This window comes from Mercenaria mercenaria, chromosome 7 (assembly GCF_021730395.1).
Source record: "Mercenaria mercenaria strain notata chromosome 7, MADL_Memer_1, whole genome shotgun sequence".
NCBI lineage: Eukaryota > Metazoa > Mollusca > Bivalvia > Venerida > Veneridae > Mercenaria > Mercenaria mercenaria.
Window position 1 is genome coordinate 15,392,256 of NC_069367.1, and position 18,957 is coordinate 15,411,212.

Below are 18,957 nucleotides of genomic sequence, written 5' to 3' on the forward strand. Positions count from 1 at the left end.
ATCATTTTTCAATGCTGAGTCTATCTCTTGAAAATGACTAAAATGTGTAATTAATTAGAACTAGGGTAACTAACAGAAAAGTGAAGATGTTCGTCCACAGCCCATATTTTAAGAAATTTTAAGGTTTTAATGTGTATCAATGCAAAGTCTTTTCCAGTGTTTATAAGGCCTATAAATCGTTTGTTTCCGGTATCCCGACCTACCCTAAACATTCGACTCGACACTAAATGTTTTTATGGCATTGGAGATTTTTTTCAAATTTTCAACAAAAGGTTGAAAAACTGCATTTATATGCTTTATAAATTGTCAGTGATGCTAGAAATCAACATACTGGTTTTTGCCACAAAAATAATCCCCCCACCCTCCAATAAAATACTGACCTACCTACCCTAATTAATGTTCCGGAAACAAATCTTTTTGTAGGCCTAACTGTTTCGTCTTCGCAAAAACAGTTAATAGAGTAAAAGTAAACCATTCGACAGGAAAAGACAAGTTCTAAGAACTGCCACCACCCACCACCCTCACACTAAAACAGAAGTATGTGTATGTATATACGAGTACAATATCAATAGGTCAACAAAGTAAAATATACAGACAACGCAGACGAAACAAAGAGGTAAAACAAAGGAACATAGTGGGAAATCGCCTTAAATGGTCAGTGATAAAAACACGACTTGGAACTTTACACCAATTAAGAATGGTAATAAAATTTCTCTTAACATGAAGCCATATCTCAAAATTAAAGGACAGTGTAAATAACAGCTATATCCGTCAGGCGAATCCCTAATAACACACGCGTTGGTAACTGAAAGCACAACATATAAAACACAAATATACTCGCGTAAATTAATATAAAAAGTAAAACCTAATTAATCGTACATTGATGTACTCAATACCTTTGCTGAGGACAGAACAACAACAGAAGCACCATTCGGGGTCTGACGTAACAAGCATGACTGATGTGAAAAGGTGTATCAAGAGTCGTTTATAATGCTGCGTATATGTGCAGCGTGCATCTTTTAATGAAATAAACTATACAAATATGTACAAATTTATGATATCACATTCAAACTCATTGTTAAGAAAACTTCCATTCGTCATCTCAAATATTATTTGTAAACTGTAAATGTTGAACCAATCCCTTTGTTAATCCCTTTTCTAATCTAATGTCTGTCGCCATGTGCATATGGCCATTTTGTGTGTTGCTATTAAACACACATAAATTACGTGGAATATCTCTGCGATACTTTAGTTTTGGAAAAAGCGATTGGTGCATGATTCGATGTAATTAATGAATTATCATCTTAACCCTTACTCATTTGTCGAATTCCGGGTTTTTACTGAGATATGAGAGATTGATATGGCCTGGTACATTTTCCCAATCGCTATCCTTTGTTTCAAATTATACATACACAATGTATTATTTTAATATGTTTTTTCTGGTTTGTATTTTTTGTTGTAAATATAGGCCAGTTGTTCATTATAAAATGTCTAATTCGTGCAGTATAATTTATTTTCATCACATGGTTCACTTTACCCATAATTGTATGGAATCCCGTCGCTAATTGATGATTTCAGTCATGAAGCATAATATTAGCAAAACAAAAAAAACATAAATGCAAAATGCAAAGAGCAAAGAGCAAAATGCAAGAAACAAAACGCAAAAGCAAGCAACAAATAGCAAAACGCAAATAGCAAGAAAAAAAACAACAACAACAACAAAAAACATATCAAACCGGGAATCATAGAAACAAAATGAAAAGAGCAAAAAGCAAGAAGCAAAACACAAAAATCAAATAGCAACAGAAATAAGATCTGGCTTGGCCAAGATGCTCGAAACTTTAATCGACTATTAACCTAACCGGCGGTTAAATTTTGAGCATAAAACTGCTATTCTTGTCACCTTTCGTGATGTTCTGACAGGAGAGTAAACTTAAGTGAACAGATAAATCCTCGCGCACATGTGCTGTTAAAACACCTTTTTATTTATGCGCATTCCGAGGCAAAGCGTAAATGTATTATGGCCCCTAAACGGATAGGTCTAAAGTAAGTGACATCTCAACGTGGTAAAACAATGGAGACATTCCCGTGCATTTCATGAAACTGTAATGATGTTGAGAGACAACATATTGATTTTACCCGTTTAATGCTAGAATAGCCTTTGTGCAAGTTCATTTCCCGTTATGACATCTTTAGAACTTGCGAAAATTGACAAGTGTCTGCTCTTTATGTGATATCATTGTCACTAAATATACAGACATGTATTAAGTGTTAACTATTTTAACCTATTTAACATAATAGGTTAAAATAGTTAACACTTAATACATGTCTGTATATTTAGTGACAATGATATCACAACATATATAAGTCGTAGTGTGTTTTGTTGTCAGTGTATAGTGTTACCTTGCCTTATGTTTATTATCCGTCGTAATGAGATGTACTAATCTGTCAAAACAAGTGTTGGACGGACTGTGGAACGATATAAAACAGAGTATTTTTTACGATAAAATATTATACCAAATGCAACGGTATCGATGTGTTTGTTTGTTTTGGGTTTAACAACGTTTTCAACAGTATTTTAGTTAGTTTTGAAACGGAGGGCAGTTAATCTAACAGTGTTCCCGGATTCTATACCAGTACAAATGTATTCTTCACAAGTAACTGCAAACTTCCCCACATGAATCAAAGGTGGAGGACGAATGATTTCAGACACAATATCTTTCATCAAATCGTCACGAAGAACATACACCTCGCCTGAGGATCGAACTCACGACCCCTCATCCGTAATTCTGAGCTCTCCTTGTATAGCTAGGGATAGGCTTTCAACAGTATCACATGAAGATGCCCATCACACATGCGTTTCCTGATTAAGCTTCTAGTATTAAAGGACGTTTTCCATGATATTTGCTTCGGCAGGACACCCGTAATGATTATCCTCCATACCTGTTTGATAATTCTGTATGCAAAGTCGATAGTCTCCGGTTTTACAGGAAAAAAAACTGTAATTCTTTGGCTATAATTACGTCCAGAGAAGTAAGAGTACTTTGATCGCACCGAAACAGTCGATTGTCATCACGTGCATTTACCTCGCAGAATAATCCTTTTCGAATGTTAGAGAACTGGTACGTTTTAATTTTATCTAAAGTGAGTGACAGAACTAACTGGAAGTCATTTCAGGAAAAGTTAGCTTGCTTGAAAAAGATGTTTAGAGTAATATGCGTGAACATAGATTCACTTAGAAGTGACAGCTTCTTGTGTAGGAGTTAGGGTAATCCAATTTTGTTAGAAGCAGTATTCTAATATATCCCGCGATAAGTTTTTAAGTGACTTTTAGATAAAAATTGGAAGGGACAGGGACACGGTGCTTTTGCATAATTAAGGGATATGACTGTTGACAGTGGCACGCTTTTCTTTGCGACAGGTGTAAGATCTGGTGAACATATTTGCATATATTAAGTAGCCTAATATGTAAGTGCAGTGTGTGTTTCGGGTAAGCCTTTTACTATAAAATAAAATGTCTCTTTTTTGTTACCTGTTTAATTTCTTTTTAAACTCAAGTATAAAATAACCAGCACTGAAAATGTACCATATTATGTTCGGACTTGATTTTCTTCATACGTATAACAACTCTTGTAACTTGAAATTATTTTCAGTATAAGATTCTTAGATTCTCTATTATCGTAATCAATAAAACGGTTTGTAAGGAAATACGGAATATTTACCAGCAGGCTTTTGCTATTTTAACCTGAGGTACATATCGTCGTAATTGACTATAATTGTTCCAATAGTTATATAAAGTCATGTGGAGGGACTGAAAACTAATATTGTCGAGCTATGTCACATAGTATTTCGACCATGATGAAAAGAATTGAGCTTTCTCCTGCAATAAAATATAATCATCGTCCAATTTTAAGATCTTGAATTGCTGATTTAATGGTTTTAATTAGACTTTTATTTTAAGTTTTGTGGTCTATAATAAGAACCATTGAATAACGCTTACAAATACCTGAGGGGCACATCGTTCCAGAGCATTTTACTCAAAATTGAGTTTTTCCACGATTTAAGCATTCCAATGAGTGTTTTGGTTTTGCATGACATTGTTCCATTATTTATTGTAAGCTTAATAAAAAGCTGTGAAAAAGGTTCCTGTGTGAATGAGAATATGAGTGTTTAGTAATAACATATGTTCCCCTGCGTGATATTACTGATGACCCGAATAATATCAGATAAATTCATCGTGTTTCTTAAAGGTGGTCAATCATATTTTTAAATTATCATGTAATGGATTCGTTCTAAGCTTGACCATCTGATCATTTACACCTATTGATGCTCATTGGGCGCTTTATGAATGACAGATGCTCACTGACGGTGATTTTAAAATATGATTTTTCTATCCCGGTTGCTCATCCAAGATGGAATTATGTAAGCAAAAATATAAATTTGATAAACGTACTTTGCCTAAGGAATGGTAATGAATAAATCTAAGACTAATTGTATTATATTTGTTCATTATTTGCATTAACAACTCTATATTTAGTTGAAATGCATTGGAAATGCAAGTCTGAAAATTTATTATTACCTCCCTTGACCACATTTACAAAAAATATCTAATAACTTTATATAATTCGATAAATAATTCCTATCAATATTTGTTAATGCTATAAACCGTTATCAGACACATCTATAAGACTTTTGATTTATGAACAATGAGTTTATCATGACCGCGCTAATGGTATTTATTTGTAATACAGCTGGAGATAAAACAAGATTATAAAATATTTATACTAGTAAATCACTACAGCATCAAATAGCATGCATGAGTAGGATATTCGCTCTAATTACACGTTCCCTTGTTGGACTCTGTAAGGGGTTTGGGCTGCGAGCCACAGACCTAAATCATTCAAATATGGAATCTCAACTAAAAATAAACGACTGCATATTGAAAAAGACGCTGACAATACAGAAGGCTGATATCCTTTTTTATTGGCTATTCGTATCTAACATTTCATTGGCTAGATTTCTTTTAATTCAGTCAACTGATGAGACTTTTAAAATGACAATCATCTCTCCTTCTGTTATAGAGAAAATACTCGACAGTTTACTTCCTGTACCGAAATGACTTGGAAACGACATTCCGTGTGAATTTGAAATTTATCCAATCACAAGTTTTACCTCTTTTGAGAGAGTTTTGAACATTTATGCGGTAGATTTGTAAGCGTGCAATAACTAGAAAATGTGAATTACTGTCAAGACAAATTAAATGAACCAAAGATAGCTAACTAGGCTCTTGTAATGCAAATAATGATAGATTTTTATGCTTAAATACGTTAGACCTAGCAACATATTCAAGGCATTCCCAAGACACAGACAAGATCAGACCATGCAATATAAGGACTTGTCACATTTGAAATGGATAGGGAGCATAATTCAACGCACTGCAAGAAAAACAATGATGTAAGATTCACTCGCACAATTTTTAACACTTCTCTGTCTAACAGTGCTATTTCACATACTCGGACAAATTTAAATATCTCGTCTATTTATCTTGTACAAACGTCACAAAGCCATAAATTACCAAGAGAAATATCAATCACTATTGTTGCGTTTCCACCGGTATCGGGGTGCAGAATATGATATAATGGCTTTGGAACTTGCTTTTTATTTAAGACCAACAGTTTGAAAAAATATGATTTTGCATTAATCTTTTCAATTCAGTGAAATAGGCCGTTGATTGCCTAACTTACTTACGTACAAAAACGAATTAATATAACGAGATTTTATGGAACCTTTACAACATCTTTATAGCCTCTGGAAATGTTTCTAGTTCATTTAATTTGCACGGTATACGTAGTTCCAAGGTAATGACACAAAATATGACTAAAACTTATTCCATTTAAAGGTAGTGCTGCAAGTTTGAAACAATTGTTCTATGATGTAGAATTTTATTAAACTATATCTTTTAAAGCGCCGTTGCATTCGAAGGAAATTCAGCCAATAAAGATTAAAAGTCTTATGGGATTGCCTGATTTTTTGACTTACTGATTCGAAAGAATCGATGTTTCGGTGAATTTTCACAATTGGCTTTCCTTTGATGACATTTCCTTATCAAGAAAAAAGTTCGTTCCACAACGCAGATTTGAATGCAATTTTTCATACTTTTTTTCAATCATACAGCCAAACAAAATGTATATTTCGTTTGTTTGATTTTTTACAATTCACCATATCAATTTGAGTCCTTACATTGCGGCTTATCTTATGTTATTATGCTGAGTAATCTTATATCAAAATTTATATATTGCCATTATAAAGTTTTAAGACAGCAGCGCTGTTTACCACTTAAAAAACAGGACACAACTGATTCCCAGCTATCCCTATAACGGCTATCAGACATTAGTCTAGTGTTTCCGAATAAATGACGTTACGCTGTCACTTCCGGTTAATCAGACTTGTAGAAATGCTTGAAATACATTTAAATTATTTATGAAGTGACAAATTTATACCAATCTATTGTGTGTTAGAAATGGCTAAGTAATTAATTTAGGTTATAGTTCTAGTATGGTAATTTCTTAAGTTGTCGATTACTTTCTGAAGCTGGGAAGCAATCTATAATTTTGCACTGCCACTTTTAAAACAGGAGGTGATGTAAAAGGGGACTAACATAACAAATTTTACTTTCATTTTGTATAAGAAGAAATTAAAAAGCTGTCTACCTACCATCCTTATCAAATATAATAATTTAATTTTCATCTTATTCTGTATACAACATCATTTTATTCATAATATTTATTTCTTCTGTCAAATGTATTCTATCGATCTGTTCTCTATACACTAGTTTTGTATTCACCATTTTTACCTTCAAGCAATATTTCTTGATCTATCCTGTTTACAGTGATTCCTTTTATCAAATTCAGCCTTCTACTTCAGGCATCGAATTTACTTTTATTACAAAACCTTTCTGCTTACCATCGTAATTTTCGTTATTTCCTCTGAATTTTCCTCTGATCAGTTCAATAGACAACAGTTTTCTAATTGCCCAATTTGTCCCATCTGGCAATGAATTTCTTGATCTGTTCTGTATACAAAACCTTTCGGGTCTTTATTTCCTCAGACATTTGAATATTTCTGCTTACCATCTTAATAGACCTTTTTGAAAGCAAGATGGATGATTTTCTTGCATGGAAGAATTTTGCACCCCAAGGAAAGTTTTGAATGCAAGTGATTTGAGGTCAACCAGTTGGCCATGTAAACTTCTATGTAATGGTTTATACCATTCAAAGTAACGCTCAATACTAGTACGTTACAGACCGTAAAAGATCATCGTTCCTGGATGGACTCATTTATGTAATATCGAAAGCAGCATAATAACACAGAAAATCAAAAACAACAACATAATGATGATAATAATAATAATAATAATCAACATCATCATAACAAGGCAGATTAGTTATACTGTCTTTAATACAGACTATATGTGATAATACAATCGAAAACGCTATAATAACAAAAACAAAACACCTAAAAATTACATGCCAAAATTAAAACGATCCAAATTGCTGAAATCGTCAAATGACCAACTGAATTGTTTTTGAATTAGTATTAAAAAACTGAATTGCATTCATGTTCCAAAGAGGGCAAAAACCCACAACACCAAGTCCAAATACGGGGCCACATTTTTCAGTCAAAGACACCTAAGGAATACTGTTTCGATAGTTACACAAATTCAGTAAGAAGATTCTTTTGGGTCCTAAAGCAATATTTCCGCCGCAGCTCCAAAAGTTAACAAAAAACTTATTTATGTCATGTTTGATTGAACATTAACTTGTTTTCTGTGATCCTTTGACAAGATATCAAACTAAAAAAAAAAAAAAGGAAAAAAAGAAGATCTGCGTTCAGCAACCCGTTTTTGCAATTAAACGTAATATGTTATTCATTTAATTTCGAACCTTAAACTTGAGATGATAAGTAGTAAATATTTAAAAAAAAGTAATATATATATAACATTTCTGCACTATGTATTATTCTAACTATAAAGCAATAAATGCCTACAGCTATGAGATATGTACAGAACTGACACGTAAAGGAAAGGCAATACAATAAGTGGTGGCGTCCAAAAGTTAAAAAGAAACACACGAAGGAAAACTTCTAGAAATTCAATTACTTCCGTTGCTTTTAGATTTACTCAAGCTTGTCGTTTCATTATATATCTAATAACGAAATTGCACATAGAATGTCTTTGATTGAGACAACGGACTCAATGATCAAAAAAATGAAACTGCATGACGCCGCTATCGGTGATTAGATTGTGACTTTTATAACAAGAGCTGTGCTCTTTACTACTAGAAAGCATTTTCCGCTAATAAATTTCTCTGTCTTCTGTGACAGTATTTATCAAAAGACTAATTTACATATATAGTCTCTCTTAAACTTAACTCGATGAAATACAAAGACGGAAATATGGTCCTTATGGCTCGTTTCTCAAAGTTCGTAAGTTTCATCATATGTTCTCTAGTACGTACATTTCAAAGCACATTTAATGACTTGGCTTGATGAGAAAATATAGTACAAAGAAGGCAATTGTTTCAGTTTAGGGAGTGACCGGTGCTTGAAAACGTAGTATATGTATACAACATCTTGAAATACATTTTTACAAAGATTTTTTATGTTTTGTTAATCATTACCACCCTTTTAATGGGATCAGCCACAACATTAGCACAAAAAAAATTGCAGCAAGATTGCTTTATTTCAAGAGTGTTGTCAGAACAATTAGTATAACTTTTCATTGATTCTTTCAATTATTCACATAAATAATTGATTTATGCTACATAAAAATGAAATAATCGTTACTATCAATAAAGTCCTTGTACAAGAAAATTAGTTAACTTTTCTTATTATCCGGGTCGGTATTACGATAGGACAACGAAATAAGACCGAAGCTTTCGAATAACATGAGGCAACTTTTACCTTGCTTTCTTGGCGAGCAATTAGAAATTCCTTGGCAAGTTGAGAACCAGCTATTGCAATACAGAGGCGCTTTTTAAATGGAAGTTATTTGTTTTTCTTGCGCAGTTGGTCGATGGTATACCAAGATATATACCACACGAATATTTTAGTCTCGGTTGTGTTAAATATCTTAATAATCAGGCTGCTGACTAGCTCTAACAAAAAGTTAACCTTATTGTTTATAAAACACCCTTTAAATGACAAGACTCTCATAATCAAAGCCTTGAAATGTCTGATGGTTGCGGGTTTTTAGTAGATTTATTTTCTGTTTAAATGACAGTCTATGAATATACATGAATGAGAAACAAATACAAATTTAATGTGCCTCGTATCTAAAATGAACTCTGTTTGACCTAGCTTGTGATGCAACCATGGGCTGGACTACTTTATCATTGATGGATCTTATATAATCTAAATGGTCAGTGTGAGTGGATACAGGTTGAATAAGAACTGCATATCCATTGATAATTCATCCGCATTGTTCATGAATGGGACTATTTTGTGTAGCACATGAACATCCTTTGGATGTGATTCGGAATAAGATAAAGATGCTGTGTGGTTGTCAGAAATACACTTGTAACTTTGGTAGCGGGATAAACACGCAACCAAAAATGTTGAAGTCGAACTGTTCATCGGACTAAAAAAATATTCCCCCCACTTTCCCCTTGCTTGCATATTTGCACGTCTAAATCATATTCGGGGATACAAAATAACCGAAAGCAATATCTGAAGCTCCGAGCCAAACAATAGATAATAAAATAATCTGTTTTATATATTTAATCCATTCTATTGAAAGAAGCATGTAAACATGCCATTGACTAATTAATTAGTTTTGGATTAAACAGACATCATTGTTGTAAAATCTGTTTTCCGGTTGTCAAAAAAGCAAGAAACTGTCAACGTGGGACCAGTCAATTACTTTTTGAATCCGGCGCCATGCTATCTTATTGTTGCCTCTGTAATGTATTTTCTCAGTCAAAGGAATATTTGATCTAACGCAAAGAAATAAGTAACAATTTCCCTGAACGATTCCTTATCAGAAGTGACGTGGCCAATTCTGTTATAAGAACTTATTGGAAAATTATTTATGTCTTTTTTTATCAATCAGAGGCATGTACATCTGTATTAATGCGGTTCTGAAGGAAATGTATGCCTCAATCTGTATGTCTCTTTGTAAGGTACAGTCGCTATGGTTTTATTGTATTCAAATATGAGATTTAAACATTATCTCACACAATAAGTCAGTGCAATATGTTTTCGATTATGGTATAGTAATGTATTACTTGTTATTCTTTTAGGCCACACCAAATTGAAAAGTTGTTCATCGGATTTTTTTGTGAAAAAATTGAGGCGGCGAGCGAAAAAATAATTTAAATATTTTTTATTTTTCTGAGAGAATCAGGAGCGAGCGAAGAGCGAAGAAATATATATTTCTTGATTTGGCTCTCGATTGACTAATAAAAACCTTAAAATAGAATGTAAACCATTTTACATTAAAAATAATTCACCAGGGATTGAGAAAATTCGACCTGCAGACGCACAGCAAAGCGAACTCGTGAAAAAAGGTAATAACATTGGCATACAGTACAGTGAAATCAAATAATGTATGTTTTTGAAAATGCTGTTAGAAAAAACGTAATATACAACAATGCATAACCTTAAACCATAATCATGACATAGATATATGACTTGAATATTTACTGCTTTGAAAATGTAGCATTTCTAGCTCGACTTTTCGAAGTTTTTGATAAAGTAAAATATCTCTGTTACTATTCAAGCCTTTGACTTGAAACTTAAAACAGTTATTTACTATTTACTATCAAAGTCTATCAGTACACCAGGAGAAACAATCTCCATAACTCTTATTGAGTTTTGACAGAGTTATGCCCCTTTTAACTTAGAATGTTGTTGTTTAAGTTTTATATAGAATCCAATAGGTCTGTAACTTTCAAAGCGTTTGACTATTATGCCCCTTTTACTGGCAAAGCTCTAATTCAGAGTCCAGCACTTAGAAAAGTCGCACATGCTGTCTTACGGACAGCTCTTGTTCTAACTTTTAAACTTTCTTAACGGATTAAATTTGTTGAAACAAAGTCTCAATTAAGGTCTGAAATAGAGATTAACGTGCATTAACATTATTCTACACGAGGGTTGGAAAATTTGAAAATCTAAACTGGTCTGAAGACAACTCATAATGTAAATTCCTTACTCCACCCACTTTCGTATACAAATGCTGATCACTTGGACAGGAAAAACAGAAAACAGAAAAGTGACATGCATCAATATGTAATCACCCTTACCAAAATAATGTAGATTGATGTTGTCAAATAGATTAGTATGTTTTTCATCCAGATTTCAATGAAATAAATCCGATATTGTAGAAAATCAATTTGGTAAACATTTGAAGAAAATGGCGTAACTGCATAAAGGGGAAATAACTTGAACGCAACTAAATTTAAGTATTATGATATATTGTAGACGATGTGTGCGTAGTATGTATTTATTGTGATTAAAGTCCATTTTAGAACAATCTGGGACTGGAATTATAAACATTTGTACACTGTTACGTCCTTAAAAAGTAGCGCACCAAACAATTTGGCTTGATTTTTTTCATTGGGCTAGCGCAAGCCAAAAACAAAAACATTTTGTGTGTGTGTGTGTGTGTCCGAAAATATACGAGCGGCAAATCCGATGAACAACTTTTTAATTTGGTGAGGCCTTACTCACGAATTATTACGAATATCTAGGATAATGCCCATTCAACTCCAAAGCATAGTTTCGTTACTGTTTCATATCATTAACGGGTTTAGTGTCTGTCACTAAAATCTGCAGACAGAAATAATTATATGTTTGAAAACTGTTTGAGAACATGGAACGCAACCAATAAAAATAGCATAATAGGCTTGATTAAGTATAGCAGGTTCACGAGATGTCATCTTGCTTTGTATGGGATTGTAAATATTGCTAGCATAAGGAAAATACAGTCATTTGATGAGAAGACGAGGGTGAAATAATGATTCCGAATATTAATAACATTATTGTCTCATAAAATGCAATGAGAAATACCTTATATTGTACCGTAAAAATAGAATTTTTAATGCGTATAGTCCATAAATACATTTAATTGAAACTAGTTAAAGACTTTTGAAGACATCTAAATTGTACCTGCGTCATTCTACGTTATGAAAAGGTGGCCGGTCCCTGTCAACGCGTACAAAATCTTTTCTCAAAATAGTTTGGTACCAATTTTTATGTCGGCCTGAAAGAAATAACATACCAAGATCATTTATGATATTTTCTTCTAATATGGCAAACCCTTTAGTTTTAGAATATAAGAAGAAAAAAACCCTGTGTTAATGTATCCATTTAATTCATTCTTCTTGAAAATGAAGTAGGCAGAGTTGTTTGATAGAAAGACTCTTACAAAGTGCCATGTATTATTTATGATTCTTTCAATACGAGGGAGCGAAAGATGTGCTGTTTTTATCACCTCCTTCAAAATGATCTTCTTAATGGTTTTATTTCGCCAAAGGTAAAGTCAAAATATGATATTAATTCTAAAAATTCAAAACGATTAAAGTAGGGTATGTTTAGTCTGGTGACGCTCCCAAACTCCTTCATAAATTACAAATTGACAATTTTATAAGTTTTTAGTAACTGGTAAGTACAAATTTTAATACATATTGTAGTATCTGGTATAATCATTTAGTATCTCGTAATGACCAGTTAATACCTCATACTAACCAGTTAGTAGCTTATAATTACTGGCTTGTAACTCGCAAATTCTTGCTAGTTACTCGTAAAAATCAGTATATTTTGTAATATCCAGTCAATAAGTCAATAACACGTTATTACCAATTCATAAGTCGTAACAACCAGCTAGTAACTCGTTATAACCGGTAACTGGCAACAACCAACTAGTTATGGAGTTAGCAACAAGCTCCTAATAACTAGTTTGTAACTGGTAATAATCACGTATGTAGCTCAAAATAACAAATAAAAGCTCGAAATAAACAGTAGGTACCTGATAATAACCATTTAATGTGTGGTTATAACCAGTTTAACTTAGTAACTCATAATTACCATTTAAAAGGAAGGTTTTGTTTGTAGTATAGTTTTCCAACTTCTGTTTTAGAAATGAATACTAAGTGGTTACAACGTACTTAATTAAAGGTATTGACTTTACTTGGAAGAAAGCCATAAACGTGCAGACAAAAGCATTGAAGAGTCACAGAGAATCAAGACGAAATAAGGATTTCAAATTGGCCTTTCATTTATACAATTGTTAAGTCTGTATTTTTCTTTATAATCGATACTTGTTATGTATTACCAATGCCATAATTATATGATGTGATTTTTGCCAGACCAATTTGATTATCTGTGAAGACCTGAAGCAATTTGTAAAGTACAATTAAACAAACGTTCGACGGGACGACAATGCAGTTTTTTAGAAACAGATAATCTAAGTAACAACGCTAAGGAGTCTACTCATATTAATGCATCTCTGCACCTCAAAAGCTCAAATACCACTAAATTTGTCTTCTAAAGATTTGAAAATTGCGTGCATACAGTAAGTTTACTGTTTGAGTGCACTACGGTGTTGACCGTAATTTTTCCTGTTGCATATATATCTTTTATATTTGGTAATGCAAAATCTTTGAGGTGTGTGAGAGAGGCAATCTGACTAAAGTACTTGATCTTCTAAACGAAGATTCGTCTTCTGTATATTTTGGATTTCCAATATTGCTATTTTTATTTTCGCAAATCTATTTTTGTTTGAACCAACCAGACAACTTGTTCGAATGTCAAAGAGTAAGAAAAATTTGCAGTTAATCCAGGGCTCGAACCCGGGACCTCTCATTTACAAAGCAAGTGCCCTACCGACTGAGCTAAACGGCTATCTGACATCTCTCAACATAAAAATTGTTGATATTAAAACCCACGGCTTTTAAAGCTTGCAGGATATTGTAAGGTAGCTTTTGATTGGCTAGCGGAAGGGTTGTCAGAACGAGGCCATGAATAGCTCGTTGTCAGATCCTATGCGTAGCGTAATAGGAGATGTACTTTAGTCAGATTGGTGAGAGAGGCAAGCTCTTTCCTAACGTTTTACACACATGGAATATGCTATTTCCACTGTAACATTGGGCATCCTTGTCATTCCAGGAAAAGTTTTTTAAGGTTACTGGTTAGTTGCGACTCACCGTCGTTATGCTATTGATTACTTAAAATTCATTTTATATTGCAGTGTGTACGTGAATTAAATTAGTGAATATTACTGACGTATCTTGGTCGAAAAGTTACTCAAAATTTTTGAATTTGATTTTTTATTCCTTCATTGACAAAAGTTTAAACTTTTTATCAAGTAAACTATGCAGAAAACTTTACTATTAACATTTGGAATTAAAAACTTTCTATTTCCTAATAAATAATGGCACTTTACTATTATTACTCTCCTTTAGGAGTAGGCCGCTACATTGTGCTCTTCTTCTATTCTCTTCCTCTTCTACTGATAATATATACGAGAAACAGCTGTAAACAGAATATTAACAGACATCCTCTGATAATTCTATGACACCGCTTGGTAAATAATGCTATCTATCGTATGATATTTTGCACGAAACGGAAATGAAATTTTACAGCTGAACGTGCAGAATATTCGTCAGACTAGTAGCTAGGGCAATGCAAAAAGTTATGTCTTGTACAAATAATGTCAAGTCAAGTCAAGCAAATCAGTCACTTCCATTTTTCAAAGTACGGACTTTTTTAATTTTCGTAGATAAAGGTGTTTCATTATTTGTTTTAATACTGAACAATTTTATTCGAACTTTACTCATTCAATGGGAAACTGAACTGAAAAGATTTCTGCAGGAAATCTACCACTTTCAAGACTGAATAAACAAGCTTGCGTATCGTTTTCGTTAGTATGGTAGTTTATGTAGAAATGTAAACTGGAAAGCTATGCAGTTATAGAAGAAAGGTATTGCGAGTTATAAAGAAAGGTTATGAGGAGTTACAAAGAAACGATATGAGGAGTTTTAAACGTAAAACATTCGGCATTATAAAGTAAAATAATAAGGAGATATAAAGTTATATAGGAATGAATGGTTGCATGTATTGGTCGCCCTTCCTAATAACTAACTTAATTAATTCTGCATTATCATTGTACAGTAACCTATTATATCAATTGTACAGTAACCTATGATATCAAATAATGTTTAAATCGCTATTATAAGACTCGTCATGTTTATTATACAGCACATCGCCAGCAGACCACTCATATGAAATGTTTGTCCTGCAACAGTTTACATGTTAAATAAAGAATAAAACCCATTTAGTGGTATTATTAAGGTAACACTTTTCAGCTGTGAAATTTAATTTCAGTTCCGTGCAAAAAACATCATACTTAGGATAACTAATACTGTTTGCCAAGGGGTGTCATTAGAATTGTCAAAGGATGTCTGTTAATATTCTTTTTACAGCTAGTTTTCTTATATATACACTTTCATGTCACTGTTGAAATATTGTGAGTTCTACGTTTTGTGTAATATGCTAGTTTTCGTGCCTTCTAAATTACATTTTAGTTTATTTATCCGTAAGGAGATGAACTATTTTACTTGTAATTCCGCAAATGACATTAAAGCTTTTGAAAAACTCGCTGTTAGTCACACTTGCTCAAAGCGGAAACAGTGAATTGCACCTAGCAATAAAAGCAATAAAACTTTTGCGGATAAGAAGAAAACCCGAAATAAGTCGAAAAAAAAGTTAAAAATCTATACTACCTTCTTTTTTAAAATAGAATATCTATTGTCATGTACTTCAAAATTTGATAAAGTTCTAACTTAAAAAAGGCAAAGACAAATAAGCGAGATTTTAAATTTGGTAATACACGAAGTACTATGTTTTCGTGTTCAATTAACTTAAATCTACCCTGATTATAAGGCATACTACACCTTTTAAACATCTAAAAGGACAAAATAATCCTAAGGCTCAATGAGGATAATAAAAGTGCAAAAGTGTCCTTGCACACCATGCTCACTCTTTGCATGTTGTGTCAGTTTCCACTGTGTCTAATCTAACGAGTTGACTATAGAAGCGTAAAAGTAGCTGCCCATAAAAGTGATTATTTCGCAATCGAATTATATATCTATCTTGAATTTGTTTTTTTCTACGTATTGTTTTAAATGTCAGTCTTTCTTTGCTCGCTTAGTGGAAATTGCCGGATGATAAGAAGAGTAATTTTAGCGTCGTTTCTTACAATGTTACTTTGATTACATTTGACCTTGGTATTCCGCATTATCAACGAGCTTTTATTTGTTTGAATCTGTCTGTAGCTAAATGCTAATCAAAATAGAAAGAATGACACAGCGGATATTTACAGGAACGGAAGACGTCGGAAACACACGCAACTTCTTTCCTGTTCAAGACTGATGATTTGTACCAAAACATTTCTCCAGTATGTGATTAACGATGGGAGTATTCTCAATGTAAATGCATTATCGTTTGGCATATATCAAACTCTTGACTTTACAATGATGAATAGTAGCAATCTGCACAGTAATAGTACACAAAAACAATGGTTTCTACATATATCACACACTTCAAACTTTTCACAGTCATGAAATTAAACGTGATTCACTTACACTGGCAATTAAACTCTCTATTACAATTATGTCATTTCAGAAGTGCAGAGACATTTTCTCTGATAGAATCAAATATTCAATGCGGGAAAATATGTTCAAGTAATGCCATCATTATGAAGAGAAACAAAATATTTACATTGCATAATAATGCACTTTATATTATCTGGTTATCAAAATATTACAGACAATGTCAAAGGAAAGATGAAGATCCTATCAGAGAATGACACTGCCATCTTCGTAGCTTAAACACTTGACTGCAAAGGAATAATCCTTATTTTTTTTTATTAATTTTAATATTTATATGTAGATTATAGGGAATGTAATATTTATAAGTATAACGTCATCGCCTAATAGATAAAAAAATCGTTTTTGCAAAACTGTACAACAGCGAAAATCACGCATATGGTTGCAAAAATAGCGTCCGTATGATGTTCCATCGGTTGCAAGAAAATGTATGTGAAATTATGAAAGTAATGATATAAAGTCGCGAAAAGTTTGATGCAAAAATTACTGTTTTTTTTTTTTCTAGAATAACTGTTATTATGCCTATGCTATACTGTTATAGGATTAGATATAAAATTATATATAAAACGGCAATGGTTGTCAGAGGTTTATAACATATAATTATGTAAACCTAACTCACCTTTCTATTGAACATTGTAGTAAGATACCGCATACTATACATTTAACAGTTATAAAACGCAACTATAGTCTGTCCCACCTAATTTTGGACCTGTGATTATTTATTTATACTGTATATAAAATTGTCAAAAATGGCATTGTTAATACCAGAAAGTTTATATCTCTAGGCATCTTTTTCATTTTTTTTGAAAAAAATCTGAAATGAAGTTAAAAATCAAGATTTTATGTTTTTCCCATAGACTTTCGTTCCAAAATGACGTGACGTCCATTTCAAGATGGCGGCGTCCATACAAACGTCATTTGGGGGTTTGCTCACAGTTCGCGACGTCTGTTATATCCGCTGTTGAGAGACGTGGAAACATAAAGCAAACTTTGTCCAAAACTTGAATGGAAGGCCCTGAATTAACATTTTACTTCAAATTAGTCAGTTATTTCCGTATTTCCGTTTCAGGTTTTCAGCTTTTGTTCCGAAAATGTGTTTGAACTTATTCGTTAGCATTGACGTAAAAATAAATACATGTATCAAGTCAAGTGCGTATCATTGTTTCAGCCATATATATCATAACAGAGGTGGGGACAGCAGAGATGCGCGCGACCCATGTAACTCATTTTCATTTTGGGTTACTGTTGTTTACAATCGTATCATCAGGTTATCAGGTTTGGATGATAACAGTCTGTTAAAAGGTTGTTTTTAAATAGCATGAATGTATGTCCAATTGTATTACGTGAGTCGGTGTAAACATGAACTGAATTTGACAATCCTCAATAATTTCCTGTATTCTAACTAACAGTCATCTGCACTTTACAGATAAGAAGTCAAAATTTCAAATTTATAAATATAACGCACCTTCCGTAATCGGTAACGTGAAGGTTTTTTTTTTTTTAAAAAAATGTCGGTAATAGAAAAATCCCTTTTTACACGTTTTCTTTTAAAATAGCTGTATCGATATTTTATAAAGGAAACTTCTAACTTTTTCTAAGATTTAGGTCTGGACCCAGTTGCTCGAAATTTTAACAGGCAATTAAGCTAACGGCTGATTAACTTTTAGGGTTATTTTTTGAAATTTCAGAGGACTTAGAAAAACAAATGTACGTGTTAAGAATTATGAACACTGAAAAATCTTAACAATAAAATCAAAACGTCATACCAGTGTTTCCCACCGAGAATAGTATTTTGATTGAAAATTTAACTGGCGATTAGTTTAACAGCCTATTAAAGTTTCGAACAACTGGACCCTGGGCTCAAACTTAAAGCAGATTGAACCATTCCCGCATTTGACTTAAATTTTATCCACGTAGTCAGACTGGTACGGTCGACAGCTAATTTACTTTACCCTCTTTAAATTCGGGAATCAGTTAGCTTCAATATTTACAAAAATAATTGTCGTTGGGGTAGCTATGCGCAAAAGAGCCTAGATATCGTGCCGCCTATGCACTTGATCGCTCGAGATATTTAGTGACGTCATATATTGTATGACATAATTATACTTTACTCTTCAGCGTTTGAAAAGTTATTGTGTCATGGCGAGCTGGTTAATTATGTAGAAGGCTATATTCTAAGAAGGATGAAGCAGTTGACGACTTTGTATCTTACAGGTTCTTCCTGGATTATGCATTTGAAAAATACTGTGATTAAAGATATTGTTTCAAACGCATATCGTCAATCCCATCAAGT